Raw genomic sequence first — 12,839 nt, 5'->3', positions numbered from 1 at the left:
TGGCCGTTGGATGGGAGGGAGGGAGGGAGGGAAAGAGGATAAGCAAAACAAAACCGAACTTTGTGCCAAGAGACCACAGTTTGTGTTCCACGTGAAACCAAAAGTCAGTGTGGTTTAAACTTATGTACCTTTCGTCATGTATGTACCTACATCCCATGTGAATCTAAAGATATATAATATCTATAGATACTGGAGCCCAAGATTACGCATAATCAGTCCAAACAAATTGCTCACCTGGAGCATACGCCAAAATACTTTCTAGCTCCTGGGTTTACCTACAAGGTATGCAGCACAGTTGTGCTTCATCCGCTGGCTCCAAACACATGCAGCTTAGGATAACTGGTGACTCTAAATAGCTTGTTGGTTTGAATGTGTGCGCTAATTGTCTGTCTCTATTTGTCAGCCCTGCGATAGTCTGGCGACATGTCCAGGGGGGCCGCAACTGGCCCCTGGCGGGACTTTGGACATGCCTGCTGTACAGCAATTGTCAGATAAATAAAGTGACAACAACAACAGCTCAAAACAAACAAAAAACAAACGTTGACACCTCTCATTGTGGAAGTCATTATGTGAAATGTTCCAGGGTCCCTCGTGTTTCCACAGACCATTAAGCTCCTGATGACATGTAAATGTGTCTGACTATTAACTTCACTGAGGAAGTTGGTAGATGTTAGTAAGTCTGTTTTTTAAAGATGTCAAACTAAAATATTAACATACCAGGAAGTTCATTTTGGACTACCAAACACAGAAATAAGAATAAAATAACTAATGAATGTGTGGACTTCAGCCCTGTTTCCATGGGACTGGCTTTATCTGGGATATTAGCCCACACGTCTGTATTTTATGTATTTAAAATATATTTACTCAGGATGAACAAAGTCTTTTTCACAGATCAAATCCAGAGGATTATCCCTCACACAATTCTTCTTAGCATCCCTGGCTGAAAAAGACTGTGTAGCCTATTGAAAGACAAAAATATCTTTTTATTAAATACTGCAGTGTGTGTCACTGATCTTACCGTCCATCCTTGTGCTTCATTGATGGGCTCAAATTTTCTCCCTCTCTGAATCAGTCTCCAAGGCTGATGATCTACAGATGAAAAGTGAAAGGAAAACAAAACACACACACACACACAAAAAAGAAGAGCTTCAGTGCTCCTTGTGTGAAGGGTACTGTCTCACAATGTTTTGTGTTTTTAGCCATCCATCACATGTGCATCTGATGGAACAGATTCACGTCAGGTTTACTGACGATCGCCGTCGACACAGAGCATAAGCAAAGCGTCGTGTTTCTTCCTTTGATACTTGTAAGGATGTGAATCTTTATTTTTTTGGTGCTCAGGACCATGCCTACAACCTTTAGTTACCAAAAAACCCTTCTCTGTGTATCTTTAAATATGTTTACACAGAGCAATAAAAGCATATTATACACATTGGATTACCCGAAGTAGGGCCTACTTTAAATTAAACTACAATATGTGTTGTTTGTCCACACCCTGTCATTTGTCTGTGCCTCCCAAACTTTTACAAATCACTGTTGAAAAATAAATCTGTACTATGATGTGACAAAACTGTGGTCAAGGTTTGGGCTCAATCAGGAATACGTCAGTCAAAGAAAACTTTATTTCCATTTGCAGTAATATATTTAGAGGTATGGCTCTGTTCTGGGGCCTCTGCCTTTTCTAAGCCTATGCAAAAAGCCTATATAGGGTGGAGAGAGCACACCTCTCTGCCCTTCAACGTGCATACGAGGAAAGCCTAACGCCTCGTTTCCACTTACGTGCATGGAGACGAGACAACAGGAAGTCTATTCATCCTACGTGTTTCAAATGTGTTTAAAAGAATTGAACTTTTTTTGTGGATTTCGGAGAGCCCGTATGACAGTGTGCTAGCTTAGCTAACAGGCTGTTTCCTTCAATATAGTTGCCTGTGTTATATTATGACTCGTTCAGTCGTTCATACGTCTTTTTAATTAAATATTTCACGAAACATGCTACATACAGGTGGCAGGTCCTGTTTTTGTCCTGGTAATGTTCAAGAGCATATTCCAAACTACTGGATGGCGAAAAACAGACAAAGTTAGCCCCTACCCTGCGGCTACGGGTAGTTTCTATCGGGTTTCTATCCAATCATAAAGAAATGCACTTTCTTGCACCAGAGGCATCATCCGTGTCTACAGACACGAGTCACATACATTAGTGGAAACGAGGTGTTAGAGCCAGATGAACAGACTGAAAACAACAACATCAGTTTAACCAAAGTTTTCCTTTGGGGAAATAATTTGCAGTTGGAAAAAAAAAAAAGGTAATGAATCGCAATATATTGTATCGCAATACAGAATCAGAAGAATCTTGATAACATCGCAGTCATTCACACCACTAACCGTTACCCATTGACATCCCGAGTTCAGGCACAAAAACAAGTTGGTTAGGTTTAAGGAAATGGTTCAGCTTAGAAAAACATTGTGCACTGGGTTAAAACGATGACTTCTGTGAGGTGGATGTGAGGTGTAAAGGACAGCTACAGTCTCTCAAACAGCAGTTATGTTATTTGCTTTTTTAAAGCCGCTACAAGGAACTTTTAACTGGATATGCAAAAGTCTCTGGTTTCTGCTGATGTCTGTGCGTGACCTACAACAGCAAATGAGACCATCGGTGTGAAGATAAGCTATTTCTATATAGTGTATATCCACACCTTTAGGAAACTGTCTCCGGGTCCGCCCCAGGTCGCTTCCAGGACGAAACGATTTACGGCACTCAGACGGCACACGTCATCTTACCTAGCTGCTTACATTTATAGTGACTCTTATAAATAGTCGCTATTCCTCCTCCTCGACCCGACGTCCGCGGGGAGTTAAAATAGCAGCAATCATCGGGTAAAAGTTCTGTGAAAGCACTGGACTCACCAACAGTCAGCCACGTCTCAGTCACACAGAGAAAATCCAATCCTCGGGAAGTCAGGAAATCCTTCAGGATAAACGTTTTGTTCGCTAGCGATCTAGCGGCCGGCGGGTCCATGGCGTTAGCTGTCCGGGGAGCCACACACAGAGGCCGCAGGTTGCGCAGATTCACCCCGTGCCAGCGGGGACAAGGAGAGCAGGGGCCGCGGGGCTGGAACACCTCATCCGGGCCGACGACAGGTACCAGCCAGGCGTCGACAGGGTCCAGCGAGTGCCAAGAAATAAAGAGGCGAGGCACCGCTCCATACTCAGTCCAAGAAGCTGTGGAAGTGCTCGCCAAACAGGCCTTCAGCCTTACCAGCCGACCGCTGCGTTTACCCCGGCGGCGGTGGCGCTTGCCCCGGAGAGGTGGAGCTGGGGTGCTGCAGAGGTGAGCTGGGATCCCCGATAGGAGCGTGGGCAAAGTTTTCCCAGCTTGTTGTTTCATTCATCCCCAAAACAAACACATGCGCGAGCCAGGTAAGCGTCTTTACGACAATACGCGCCACAGGGTCGCCAAAATCAACTCAAAATTAAAGTTCCTTGTACGGGCTTTAAAGAACAATAAGTGTGATTTTGAAAACTGTGCATCTCATCCAGAGTCCTGAACATGGCAGCCGCTGTGTGCTGCTATCTGTTTGTATTATTTAGTAAATCTATACATAACGTCCGCTTTAATTGACTGTTTCTAGCTCATTATTTCGGCTATCCTCATGAAGATGAATGTGCACGTCAGCTTTTGAGAACTAAAGCAATTTTTGAGCTTGCAGGCTTCAATTAGTTCTGGTACGATGCAAACACAACTCGGTGTTTCACTGATTACAGAGGAAGCGTTCCCTCTCTGACTGATGGCCGCGGTGCCGTTCAGTTTGCTGCAGATTGTTGAAGTCAGCCTGTGTATTTATTTTTCACGCTGTGTGAGCAGGAGGTCCTTTACAGTAAAAATATGTTGCCTTTAAACATCAGAAGGCAGCATCTCTCAGCCAAAACAATCCTCCTGAGACGGGCCTGCTAACCTTAACTGCTGCTCACTAATGAACAAGGACGAAGCTGGAAACCCTGCTGGATGTGTGTGTGTGTGTGTGTGCACAACCTTGTGTGAGTTACTGCGGTCCAATTACTGAACAAAGGGCCAAAAAAAGAATATATGAGCTTACACTCTGACATCTGTTCTAAAGATTTAACACATAGGCCTGTATACACTGTAGTTATAGAGGTCCAAGAGGGTGAAGGGTCCAGCTGCAGCATGGGACTACAGGTCTGGAGCCAATGGGAAGAGAGGAGGGTCAAAAATACAACCTAGTTATAAACTAATGTGCAAGTGATAATACCCTGTTGGAGGGTTACTTCTAAAACATATTACACTACAGATTACTGAATACATGCACTTCTGTGGCACATAGGTAGGACTGATCTTCCAAGGACCCAGATGTTCTCTCCCTTATGACTTCTGGCTGGGAAGAGGGCGCCGAACAGCAAGATGAGCGGCTCTGGCTGGTGGATCATGTAATGCACCCATCCTTGGCTCTGCTGGAACCCACAGATTCCTCCACTCTGTCTCCGACATCAAATGGGTCTTGGGTACACGCTTTGCAATGTCTTTGGGTAGCATGACATGCCTGTACTCATATTTGCCGTCGTCATATTTATCAGAGTAGTATATCTGTTTGTGAGACATGGCGAAGACCTGATATAATTGCCAAAGTATCCGGATATGAAAAATTGTTCCAGTTTTTCGCGTCCAACAGTAGTAGGATGTTGGTTCCTCTTTGTTTCCCTCTCGAATGCACTAAAGTTTTTGTTAATTTATAACAAATTAAGTAGAAACTCAAACTAAGTGAGTATTTTAAAAACTTTGGATTATTCTTGAAACATTTCAATATCCAACCTGGTCTCATTCCTAAGTCGTCGAAAACTGGCGCTTGGTCTGTGACTTCTGGCGTCAGACACTGACAAAAGAAGACGTCCTTCCACATCAGTATGACATGCTGCCAGTCACCATTATTGTTTATCGGCACCCAGTGGTGTCGGGGAAATACGGCAGGACAATAAAGAAAGTTAAGGTAGCAGGAGGGGTCAAACAATCATCGACTTTCACACTGGAGGCCGGTGTTCACTTCCTGTGTAAACATAAAGCCAAACCCTGTTCTTTTTTCCTAAACCCAGCCCCATGCATTTGTTGTTGAAGGAAAAAAAACATAAATAAATTCAGGGTGTTTTTATTTTTAAAGAACCTGTATGCAAACTGTACATTTCCTTTTTGAGATGAGAAAATGTGGTGGTAGGGAGTTCAAGAGCCTGGGGTCAGTGCAGCTTAAAGCCCAGACACCCATGGTGCTGAGGCGGGAGGTGGGTCATGGTCAGGACACTAGCAGAAGAAGAGCGCAGGGAGCGGGAGGGGGTGTACTCCTGGAGGAGGTCAGAGAGGTAAGTGGGGGCTGGGTTGTGGAGGGCTTTGAAGGTGAGCAGAAAATGTTTGTAGTCAATCCAGTAGTGAACAGGGAGCCTGTGTAGTTGGATGATTTGGTGCAGGTGATGATCCAGGCAGTGTAGCTTATCTGTCATTTACCACAGACTATCAGCTCCCTCCAACCTTGTTTAGGTTTTTGTAGCTAAATGAGGAGGTGTTGTGTGGATTCGTCTTTGTTTTTAGCTTTACAAATCTGCTGTTCCTTCCTCCAGTTGCAAAGCTTTCAAAATAAAAAAGGAATAAATTAAAAAAAAGGCGTTCATCTCAAAACGGCAGCCAGTTGGAATATTCCAGTGGAGAACAATGCAATTAAACTGAAACCCACCCACATTGAATTCAGTTAGGACTGTGTGTTACAGCAAATAAAACAAATATGGTAATCCTTTCTAGTAATCTATTTTTAAAAACAATAACTTCAGAATACCACCAATGTAACTTATGTCCATATTTTTTTATCATTATCATACGTTTCTTTCTTATATGTGTCTTGACGGCTGCAGTACTTGCTTTTATCTTTTATTATAGCTTCCCTGTTAACACCGAGGCAAATGGCCTGGATGTGTAAACCTACTTGCAATAAACCTGAGTCTGATTCTGAGAGCGCCTGGTGGGTGGTGGAGATATTAACCTCCTGTTGCTTCCTTCATATAGTTCCAAAAATAAACGCAGGGACAGAGTGTTTAGAGGAATCTTATTATCTTACATATTATGTGTTTAAAATCCTTCTTAGTCCTCTTGCTCCTTATCTGAGGTCCCCTTTGTGTAACAGCGCCGCAGGGTTTATGACACAGTAAGCTCACAGCCTGAGTAATGTGCAGCTCAGTTAAAATATTTAAATACTAAATTGAATATGCTGCTGGTGCTGAATCATCCCTGGTCCTGCCTCATGCATCAAATTAATATTTAGACAAGTATGAACTTGTCTGCTGCGGTAGTGTGACCTTTCAAACCAATTGGTAGACTGTGAAGGGGACATAATAGGTTTCCTAGCCATGGAGAATGTGTGTGAGGGTGGGGGGTGTGGGGGTGGACAGATTCTGTTGTGTTTTAAACAGGAGTTGTATCATAAAGGACGGTTGAGCTGCGACAGAAGATGCTGTCGGAATATTTGAGACCAAGGACACCAGGACAGGAGAGGTTTATCCAACATATTATTGTCCCTTTGTTTGTCTGAAGGATTTTCGGAGTGAAGGACCCTGATCAGCCCTCGTGCTGATGCTGATGCTGATGTGTGAGCGCTGATATTGACATTCCTAAGTCTGTGAAACAACAGTTTGTTGATATTTACCATATTTGTTGTGTGTTCCTTTGTTTCCTTAAAGCTGGTGTAGGCAGAAATCTGGAAAAGACAACAAAAACAGCAGAATTTAAAAACACACCGTCCTCCTGCAGCTCTTTTACCTAAGCCCCTCCCACCAGACCACCACGGGCATATGCACCCACTTCATACAGCAACCCAGTGTTTCCCATACATTCATTTATTCAATCTTATTTCACTGTTTCTCACACCACAAATGAGACAAGAATTAGCTGCGAGCCACCTCACAGTCTCCCCGCCTCGTTCCCCACTGCTGTGGACTGTTTCCTTATGCCCTCTATACACTGTGCGATTTTAGCAATCTTATAAGACCATTGCATGACACACTGTGAGATGTGGATCTAATAAACTTTGGTACGACGTCAAGTTTGATGTGTGCAGATTGTATGATGGCCGTTTACGAATGAATCGCAGGTTACGACGTACGTCAATATGCAACGGCATCAGCGTGCACCATCTGGAAGTTGCATTTCCTTCTTTTTTCTTGCGGTCATGATAGCAGCTGGAGGAAACATCAAATAAACAAGGCTTCTGCTGCGACAGCTCCACCAAACTTTCCTCTCTCTGCATCAGCGGTTCGATCCCGGGCTCCTCCAGGCTGCACGTTGAAGTATCCTTGAGCAAGATACTGAACTCCAAATTGTTCCATCGGTGTGTGAGTGTGTTAAAACTGAGTAGCAGGTGACACCTTGTATGGTAGCCTCGGCCACCAGTGCATGAATGTGTGTGTGAATGGGTGAATGTGACTCGTAGTGTAAAAAGTGCTTTGAGTGGTCACTAGATGACTAGAAAGGCACTATACAAATGCAGGTCCATTTACCATTTGGGTTTAGCGCCGGTGTCGCAGTGACTATTGTGTTATTTTGTGCTGCATTTTTATTGGTTGATTAGATGTAGGTCACAGCAGCTGTCACACTGTGAGATAGTCATCCTAAATTTCTGACACCGTCAGAATTTTATCTCAGGTTATCTTTGGTCGCGAGACGTTGACAAAGGCCGTCCTTGAACCTGTCTCACAGTGCGATGTAAGACCACCATTTTAGAGCCACGACCAAAGATATCGCCACGTTTCTCCCACGATGGCCATCTTTCGTCTGGGACAGCCGAAAATCCCACAGTGTATACTGGCCATTAGGCGGAGAGCAAGAACTATTCTCAGGAGATGGACCTTCGAATTCTGCCAGTGCAAACCCCCCGTGCCAGGCGTCACAGCGGGCTGATGGCCAGTGGCAGCGCCGGGTCTAACCTGTGTAACAGCAGCAACAGAAAGTTTGCTGATCTGGCAGGGAGTGGGGGTGGTCCAATCCCCCGAAATTGGGGTTTGCACTGGCCAGACGTTGCGCTAGACTTTTTCGTCGCTGGACCGACAGGGTCATAAAAATCTGGTCATAATCTATTTTTACCGGTCATTTTAATTTTCGTTTTTAAATGATAATAAAGATATTCAAAGACATTTAGTTTTCATTCGTTCGTTTTTAATAAATCCAACAAGCAAGTTAGAAAGTGTGCATTAATAAGGACATGAACGAAAAGATGAACAGACATCCACACACGTGCCATTAGGCTTCGCCCTGGACACACCGGACGCGTCACTAACGCATCCGGTGTGTCCAGGGCGTTATGTAGTTATGCCTGTAGGCTCGGTGACACAATATTAAAATTGTAATGAAGTGATCATGGTATTGAAAAATGTGTTCGGTTATTTTAAATTATAAACACGGTACTTTCTCCTCACGTTCCTCAGTGCATGCTGTTGTTATTTTATTTTGAAAATTGGCCGGATTCTCTCGTCTTTTCTCTGCAGTACTTTGCACTCCGCCGCCAAGTGGGCACGGGTGGTAATTGCAACCGGTCAAAATGACCGACGGCCTTCAGATTTTCCGGTAATTGTTATAAAAAACCAGTCAATGACCGAGAATATCCGGTTAACGCGACTCCTGGCACTGGCTGGATTCAGGTTGCTGTTGCCACTGACGGGAAGTCTGTCTCCGGAGCTGCTGACTGCTCTGTTCTTGGCGAGGTGGTCTGTAGTGGCAGGGAGTGAGGTGGAGGACACACTGTGATTTGAGGCTCTAGCTAACGTTAGATACATAAATGTAAACTTTAAGCTGCAGCTGCTCCAGTTAGCAGACGGCAAAACTATTAGCAACATTTTCTCTCTATCTCTGAAACGCTTTGTCGATATTGACATGTTTTGTTTAATTTATTTTCAGACTCTGTTTTTGGGGAGTACGTCTTCCTGTTTTTATGGTTGCTTTGCAGTGGAGGAAGGTGTTGCCAATGTAGGAATAGCAACTCAATCACAGACTTTAACCATCTGAAGGCATGTGCACTACAGCGTGGCTCGGGCTGAACCCGACCGGAGTCCAAGACAGTTATAACCAAGCCCAAGAAATCATGGTTACAGCTTGTCTGTTTACCGTGATCACACATGGACAGTGTGTAAATGACCATCACATACACATCATACACGCCTTATGCACAGGAGCACACACACTCAGTCAGAGCAGAGTTGACAGACACACGCTGTGGCCTAACCAATCTCACTCACACGTAATACACAAATATCATTTAATTAGTCATTATATTCATGAACTCAATTACATTTTGTCTAGCGTCCTCCATTTTCATTAGTTCAGTCTGAATATTTACGGCCTCCTGCCTGAAATGTAACTATTGGCCTGTGTTGCATTCAGGCGTTGTCATGTAAATAACAAATTCCAGCCCTTGAATAGGCCATAGCACAACACAGCAGCATGTCAAGTGGGCTGGACCCAAGCAAAATGTCTGATTTGTTATCTGAACCCGGCCCGACCCATCAGGTTCCAACAGGTCCCGTCAGGTTGTAGTTGAATATCCACTCACTAATGTGCACGCCAATCTGCATTTGCAGAACAGCCAATAGGAACGCCCTCTCTCTGATATTGATCTATCACTGGCCAAAGTTTTCTCTCAAACCACTTAAACTACATTATGCTCCAAGTTTATTGTGGGATTTTTGCCCAATACCACCAAAATTAAGCTGCCTACCTCAGCTCTAAGCATTGTCTGTACTTTTTATTCACCTTTACAGGAAGTTCAGGGAATACTGTGGCCCCCATTTGCCAAAAGTATTTTCAGTCTCTCACTACTGTATAATTCACCTGCAATATAATCTCATCATGCACATACATTAAAGCCTAATTAGAGGGAATGGTTTGCAGTATGACATGATTAAAAGAGCATAAATATGCCAGTAGTATCATAAATGTTGTTTGTAGTGTCAGAGCAGATCATCACACTCTGAATCTGATGCTCCAGTATCATTTCTCATCATTGATCCGTCTGTTGGTGAAGAGGTAAATAATTCAGATAACTCCAGCCTCGCTGTGTGATTTCTGTGGTTGCCATGGTCACATGACGAGCCAGGTGAAGTACTCTTAAGTCATACAGTGAGGTTTGGCCTTGCCGCCTTTCGTAGATCACATTACAGTGACTGGTTTCATTTCCATTTCAGCGGGGTTTATTTTTGGATTAGTTCTCATGTAATGTCCCAGCTCTCTGTTAGAAACCCGAGGCACTCGAGATAATATTGCAGATTTGATTTTAAGTTCTTAATTGAAAATCCCCATGTTGAAATCATAAAAGTAAGTTAACTACAACAAACTGCTCCCCTCATGATCTCCACCACACAGTCTAACTGTTAATGTCATTGTTGTGCAGGAGCCCAGTGGTTTGAATGGCTCACCCACCCACCTACAAACCAGCGACGGCAGCTCAGATGAACAGAGACACTTCTCTTTTATCATGTTACAAACCTTTGGAGCTTCAGTTTAATGAGAAATTCAAGCCCTCTGTTTATGATCAACTAATCAAATAACGGACTACTACAGAGTAATATCCTTATATTAAATTTCAATGTGTTTATAGAACGGATTGGGTGATTTTATTCTCTCTGTTCCATCCATCATCCATCGATTTTCAACCTTATCCAAAGTCAGGTCATGGGGCAGCAGGCTGAGCAGTATTCAAACATCCCACTCCCCAGCAACGCTTTCCAGCTCCTCCTGGGGGAACCCGAGGCGTTCCCAGGCCAGATGAGATATATAATCCCTCCAACGCCTCCTACCAGTTGGACATGCCTGGAACACCTCTAACAGGAGGTGCCCAGGAGGATCCCGATCAAATGCCTGAACCATCTCAACTGACCCCTTTCGACGTGAAAGAGCAGCAGCTCTACTCTGAGCTCCTCACCCTATCTCTCATGCGGGATTTATACTTCTGCATTAAATCTACACCGTAGCCTGCCGTGCACCTTCCCAGAAATGTAACGCAGACCTCCTGTCTGTTTCTGTAAGCTGAAACCATTTCCCTCAGTGGAAACAAAGCTTTTATTAACTTTAATTTCACAGATAAGGAACATTTTGTGAAGACAATAAAGCCTCCACAAAAATAGCATTTTAAGTCTTGTGTGTTATTTATCCCGTGCCATGTCATAATTCCGACATCCCGTTATTTCGACATCCCATTATTGCGAAAATTAGCCACTGTTCCGAAATCTCAATGTTTCGACATCCCATTGGTCCGACCATATTAAACCCATTGTTCCAAAGTCCCGTTGTTCCGAAATCTCAGTGTTGCAGTGCAAAAAGTTGAAAAAGCAAGCAGCAAGAGACCGTGTTGTCGTATTGTTTACTGTTGCCATGACGACAACGGTCGCCCTGTTTTGAGGAAGTAGAAACAATGTTGAAAGTTATAATTTTAACTCAAACCGTGATCTTTTCCTAACCTTAACCAAGTAGTTCTTGTGCCTAAACCTAACCAGACCTTAACTACGAAACAGTTATTTTGTAACAATGAAAAATTAGATTTCAGAACAACAGGACTTCGTAACAATGGGTTTAACATGGTCGGAACAATGGGATGTCGAAACATTGAGATTTCGGAACAATGGGATGTCGGAATTATGAGCGGACCCCATTTATCCTGGCTTCATATGAGCAAAGGAAATCTCTGCTCATCGCTAGGCTAATTTATACAATGTAAAATGCCAGTTGTTTTGTCAGTGAACATTGTGAGTTGTAATGAAGTTGAGTTTTGTGATGTTACCTTTGTTAAATGTTGCTGTTGTCTCTTAGCCTGGAAATCCAGACTCAAATCTAGAAAGATTTTGAGTCTGGCCCTCACGATACACCCTTCCTACCCAAGGGGCGGCACTAACTGAGGCATTTCAAATGGCTCCTCACGCAATTGGATAGCACGATGGCCAATCAGAGCAAAAAACAAGGTGACGTATTCATTGCACTAAGCCCCATTTGTTTGCCGACCAGTGGGGCTAACTGATATATTCTGCTTTTGCTGTATCCTGTCGGCAAAACGGCAAAAACTTCCTTCCTGGAAGCGAAGGCTTCAAGGGCAGTCTTCTGTTCCTCTCTCAAGGAGAAAGATAAGTGTAGTTGTCTTAGCGTTTCTTCCAAAGCTAAACTGAATGGACGCGGTCCTTCAGCAGCTGCCATCTTTGCTGTTTACTTTCTGACTCCTGCAGAGTGACACAGACACACCAACGTGCATAGGCTATGGCGTAGGGTCTGCCGCACAAGTATAAATCCAACTTAAGGCTGAGCCCAGACACCCTTCAGAGGAAACTAATTTCTGCCACTTGTATCCACGATCTCAAGTCACTACCCGGTGTTCATAACCATAGGTGAGGGCTGGGAAGTAGATGGACCAGAAAATTGCAAGCTTTGCCTTCTGGCTCAGCTCCCTCTTTACCACGACGGTCCAGCCAGAACAGCACCCACATCACCGCGATTCATCGCACGCTCCATTTTATCCTCGCTCGTGCACAAGATCCCGAGATACTTGAACTCGTTTCTATTTTATTTCTGATAAATGAGATCGCAGTTCACCCCCTGCCTCTAACACTTCGCCCTTACCCTTCTGTTTTACACGTTCACGTAGGAGTAGGGTGTCCCAGCTCTTGCTTAGATATAGATAGAGATTGGGCGAAGTGTTAGGCCTACGTGGCCCTCCCTCCGGACGGTTCTTCAGAGACACGCTCCAAACCGAGTGTTATGAGAAATCATCGACCAGATGGCTGCACATGCAAATAAAGAAACCCACAAATGTATTTTC

At 44.0% G+C, this 12,839-nt stretch overlaps 1 pseudogene; it reads right to left on the bottom strand.

Annotated features, from left to right (window-relative positions):
• Positions 1-4,308: 4,308 nt before the first annotated feature.
• LOC125899624 (cyclin-dependent kinases regulatory subunit 1-like) lies at positions 4,309-4,615 on the bottom strand (annotated as a pseudogene).
• Between the last annotated feature and the right edge of the window lie 8,224 nt (positions 4,616-12,839).

This window comes from Epinephelus fuscoguttatus, linkage group LG2 (assembly GCF_011397635.1).
Source record: "Epinephelus fuscoguttatus linkage group LG2, E.fuscoguttatus.final_Chr_v1".
Taxonomy (NCBI): domain Eukaryota; kingdom Metazoa; phylum Chordata; class Actinopteri; order Perciformes; family Serranidae; genus Epinephelus; species Epinephelus fuscoguttatus.
This window is presented reverse-complemented; position numbering and strand designations above follow the sequence as displayed.